Source organism: Poecilia reticulata, linkage group LG21 (genome assembly GCF_000633615.1).
Source record: "Poecilia reticulata strain Guanapo linkage group LG21, Guppy_female_1.0+MT, whole genome shotgun sequence".
Classification (NCBI taxonomy): Eukaryota; Metazoa; Chordata; class Actinopteri; order Cyprinodontiformes; family Poeciliidae; genus Poecilia; species Poecilia reticulata.
In genome coordinates, this window is record NC_024351.1 from 10,635,147 (window position 1) to 10,641,007 (window position 5,861).

Genomic DNA, 5,861 nt, shown 5'->3' on the forward strand with positions numbered 1-5,861 from the left:
ATTTTATGTAATTAATCAAAAATAAAGAAAAGTTGTTTTGCACATTTGTTTTTACTTAGAAACCCATAAATAAAATGCACAAATTTTGTTGTTAAAAATCCTGCTGTTATGAGATGAAGTCTATCTGTGCCTAATTTTTCCTCAGTTATAAATCAAACTGTTCCCTGAAGGCTTCAGTGGTTTGTTAGAGAAAAGTAAACAAACAAAAAGAAACCCAACTTCCCAAGATTTGAATATTTAAGTATTCAAAATGAGAGAAGCTAAATAGTCTTTTGACTTACAAGCAATAAACTTTATTAAAAAGTAGCTCTACATATAAAACTTAGCACACCATGCACACAGGTGGCAGAAGCGTCACGCTGTGGTGATAATTATCTTCACCAGCGTCAGAGTTGATGCAAAGATGCATGGAGCTAATTACAGAACAATCCAAGGAAAAAAATAGCTAGAAGATGCTTAAGGACACAAGACGGGGTTGAAACAGGATGAAAAATGTTCACAATTTTCCTAACAGAACCACCCCCCTCCAGGTTTTGGTTGTCATGTTTTACACCTGATCACCTGTATGAAGAGAGTTCCTCCTGCAGAAGCAATCAAAAAGGCCTATGTGCGATCACACAGTTTCCTTCCTTTCATTGAAGGTTTGTGGGAGCAGCAGAATAAAACTTGGTAACATGCCACTCAGCTCGCCTCTTGAGCTTCCAACACAAAACCAGGGAACATCTGAACCACAGCTTGCAACAATGCAGATCCCGTCTGTCACATGCCGAAGATGGCAATCACTGATAAAGATTTCAAGGAAGGGAGACTGTAGCATTTGCAAGCCTGAGGTTTTTTTAGTCTCAGTATTGTAGCTGGTGCTACAGTAAGCTCTTACTTCCCTATATTGTCTTGAAAATCTTATAACCAATGGATCGGGTAGACGTTATGGGGCCTTTGTGCTCCCAATGCTTCCTAAAATTCATTTTTGTGACACTGAGGTTGTTGTTTTAGTGAGCCGATGTGATGGGTTTGAGTTCAACCGCTGGCCAGAGACTGGACTCTCTCAGGATGCTGGTTCACGTCATCCATCGGGGGCGACGGGCGTTTTTCTTTTTCTAAGCTGCAGTCGGCTTGATGGCTTGTCTAAATCAGTGCGGGCCTGAAACAAATGTACATTAAACAAACAGTTAGGGACGGACCCATTGAGGAAATGGTTAAAGGGAGGGGATAAAACACAACATATGGGAAAACATTGATTAGCACATAAAAAACAAGGAAAACAATCCAAGTTTATACACCAAACTTCACATAGTTTTCCCAAACTTTTATAGATCTACATCTCCTGATAGTCAGGCGGGTTATGGATCAGGCTAACCTGCTCTCTGTGGTAGTGATAACATATTCATTTTGTTATTTTTTATTTGATTTTTTAGTTGTGAGTGATCCCACGCTCTAAACAGCCAGTTCTCCAGTATGCAGTGAAAAAAACTATGACATATATAGACTTTTAATACTAATTAATGATACTGAATTTCATGTTGATATTTTTATTAATTTACTTCAGGAAGTCCCAGAGCTCTTACACACTAAATAAACATATTACATAACACATCTTAAATAAATAACTCCTTTAGTAATTTTGCTTTTTTTCATTTCATGCAATATATAATGTTAGAAAAACGTAGAAGAATGACATTAAAGTACAGAGCAATAAGGTAATGCTAATTAAAGTAGTAGCGTAACTGAACCATCATGAGAGATTTGTGCAGTCACATTCTCAGAGCCATTTTTGTTGTTAAAAGCTTGACTTTTGTGCCTCAACTTTCGTTCTCCACATTTCCTGACACAGATTTTTGCATGACGCTATTGAAAATTGATATCTGGGAAAATAGCACCAACAACTTATACGTCCCAGAGTGCTATCTCGCGGGGGAGGCGTAATAGCCTGACAAATGTTGCATGAGAGCAACGCATTAGTTTTTCCAGATCGTCTGTTTTCCTTGCCGCTCGCTGAACACCATTTCCCACTCTCGCCCTAATAATAAACAAGACCCAGGGGTCTTTACAAGTGCTTATCTCTGCTGCCCCGGTAATCTGACGCAGACATTTGCAATAGTCGACATTTGCGCAAAAGATGGAGTGAAAATTCCTCCCTCTCATCTTGGTAAATCTGTTTGCCATTAGCAGACGCAGCAACCAAATCTATGCACTCCACTCAGGAATGGTGGTGGTCATGCAAGGGTCAGTCATTTACAGGTCATTATTTCAGCAGACGGCAAACACATTCCTGCTTTGGGAAATCTCTGACATGATATTCAATAGGTGAAGTCTTCACGGACAGAAGTTCAGGCCTTGATTTCCCCATCAAAATGTAAATCAATTTCATCCCTTTCATCTGAAGAGTTCACCTCGAGTTCGCAAGTAGTTTCAAACGTGACTGTTTTTGCAAGGGATGCAAAATGTGCAGCTCAGTTAAATCCAAAGTTATTTCACAAACGGGATTCAGGAAAAACAGCTTTCAGAAATAAAGCAAGTAAAACCAATTCAAACTGATCAGCATAATATAAGCATGTTTGAGTGTTTGACTTTAAAAAAATATCCTAAATTAGCCGTTTCATCCCAGCTGCTGCTTCACGTTCTTGTTGAAAAAGTTTAACACAACATAAAGCCATGCATATTTTCTGAACCGGAGGTAAAATAATACACGGTGTTAAACATTTTGGTAAATAAAACAAAAATTAAGGCTGTAAGAGGTTTGAGATGCGTCTCAAACCTCAGATTTGCTTGTGTAGAGAATGAAATTGCTTTGCGTTGTTCTTTACAGAACAGTTCAGTCAGATTGGATGGAGACCATTTGAGAAGATACATTTTCAAATCCTGACATTTATCCTGCCCTGCTACATAGTGAACCTCCACCCCCAGATTTTTTGCAGCTTCTAAAAGGTTTTCCTCCCAATATTTGGCTTCATTAATATTTCCATTAACTCTAAGGGTTTCCTGTCTTTGCTAACAAAGCATAATGCTGCCACCACCATCAATATTAGTTGGTAAATAAAAATTTTTCTCAACAATTCACAACTATCTGTTACATTATGTAAGTCTATGCAGAATCCTACTAAAATACAGCAGTTTTGTCTTGCTATGTGACATTTTGAAAAAGGCGGTGAAGGACTTTGAATGTTTTTGCAATGGGAATGTATTTTTTTTTAATTTATTTTATTAGACTGACAGGATGGACCTTTAGTGGGAGAATAATTGATAGAGAAAGGGAGAAGAGTTTCACATGTAGTAATCTTGGCTACATAATTAGAAATGTCTGCAGCAGACTGAATAGTATAAATAACAGGGGAAACAGGCTTGGTAAACAAGTTGTTGTGAAGTTTCATGATGAGATATAAATTTACAGCAGTGGCACAACCAGCCCAACCTCTCAGCGTGGATCCTACCGCAGGCATGTGGAGTATTTGTTGTGTTTTCTACAGATGCACGTGTTCTATTTTAAATTGTCTTTTTTAATTATCCCTTTATATTGTTGTGAAACGCTGTACTGCTCTGAGTTTTAGAAATAATTTGAACATTTTGATTGCATCTGCTAAGTGGTCCCTGTATGACCACAAAATTATCTTTTGAGTTAAAATTGAACGCAAAAGATAATTGAATTCCTCTGTTGTTGTTTTAGGGGAATATGTTGTCCTGGAATCTGGTCAAAACCTCATTTATTCTGTTGATTTAATTTGATCATTTTTTGTGTTTTTTTTGCTCTATTGTGCATTTTTCACATGCTTTATTAAATTATGCATTTTCCAGATTGCACTTCTTAGCTGCATACCCGCGTGAAAAAGAAACACAGGTATTTATTTATTTATTTATTTATTTATTTATTTATTTATTTATTTATTTATTTATTTATTTATTTATATATATAAAATATAAATATATTTATATTTATTTATATAAAATATAAATATATTTATATTTATTTATATTTATTTCTTTTGAAGATGATGGATGACTAGAATTTTAGAATAATTTGAATACATTACATTGAAAAATGTATTCAAAACCACAGCAGATTTGCTGCAAAACAAATCACTAAGACATGTGAAACCACAAATCAGACGAAAATGGGCTCCATGAATCGCTCCGAAACAAATCAACCTCAACGTTTTCCAGTCTATTCAATAAAGCAAAGTCAATGATGAATGCAATCTTCTAAGCCTCATTATTTCAGAGAATCTCACAGCCCAGCCTTTCATTTAACCTTTCAAATCATAGCTTAAAATAATTGCCTGTTATCACCAAGCCAACAGGTGACCTTTAACTAGAATCCACATTTTATGCAACCACACGCAAATTGCTTCAGAAAATGCAGAAGTCGTCCTTGTGCTTGGCCTAGAAAACATCTAAATGCATAAAGAGTCATGGTATTAGCATATATCCCCTTTCGTGACTACCATAAAGAGTTTAATTTAATCAGGAAATAACTACTAATCAAAGGAAATTTACTTTACTGCTGACAGAAGCTTGACATATCTTTGTTTCTGCTGGCTGAAGTCCACTTCTGCAGAGTGGATGTTTTGAACAGAGTAGGTTTAACTCATGCATCACATTAATCACTGCTCACAGTGAACACAGCTTCTTGCAGCAGCCTTGTCCTCTCTGCTGTTTGCGTGACAAGTCGGTTTCTCCTTTTTTTTCCATCCCTCTTTCTTAAACTTCTCAATCATCCCTCAACATTAAAAAAAGACATTCTCCTTACATCCTGTGCTCTGAAATCCTCCCTCCTCCCTGCATCAGCTGAATCAGGATGTTTTGTCGGATGCTGCTTCTGACACCCCTTCCCTCCACCTCCTTCCTACGCCTCTTTGGCTCTTCCTATGTCTAAGGGAAGTCCTGGGTTGTGGTCCAATCATTTAAGTTTTTATTAAGATGCAGAGATAGCGCTGCAGGTTGATTGCTCAATGGAGCCGCTTGAGGAAAGGGTGCGGCGAAGCCCCTCAATTAGACGTCATTTAAAGAAGACCAAGATAGTAAAGCAATTACAGCATCAATGCAGGAAGGCTCTGTGTTTAAAGCCAGCAGCAGGCTGCTGAAGTTTTCCTTCCTATGTATATTATTACAGAATTTTATTTCAAGTAGGAGACATATATCTAGTAATTAGCCTGTTTTTCTCTTTTAGAGCATAAATTATTCTAAACAGGCTTCTAATTATCCTGGCATTTTCAGACAAAAAAAAAAGTATCTGTGTCTTTAAGATTTCAAGTAGGGCACAAGAAATTCTAGGATGAAAAATGTATAGAGCCAAGTCATTCTGGCTTGGGATCAAAAGCTCCTTGTCTTATCTTCATAATTGAGGAAACAAGAAAGTAAAGCAACCATTTATCTCTGCATGTGAGCAAACAAAGCAGTCCCACGGCACTGCAAAGCAACCAAACCTCCTCCCTCCCTCTGCCGCCGCCACCTCTCTGTGCAGCTGCTCCGCTGCAAGTGATTCTTAAAATAGACAGTTTACGATGTGTCTGCAAACTCTAAGCCTTGAAAAGGTTTGGGGACTCTTAATCAGATGTTTAGTTTTACAATTAAACAACAGGAAAATGGTCAAAAAAGTCCAGAAATACAAAAAAAATAAAGAAAATAAAAATCTACATTTCAAATAAGAATACATACATTATTAGAGATTCTTGCATTTTGTGACCCCTCAAGTTTTGTCATTTGCAGCCTCCATGACACAGTTAGCTCAACAAAAATCAGTCACTTATACATGGGGGTGAAATTATACATTTTTGCATTTTAGGGCTTCCGTAGGACTTCTTCCAAGAGGTTAAAAAAAAAACATAAAAAATTATTTGAATCTAGAAATGTTTGTTTACTTATATATG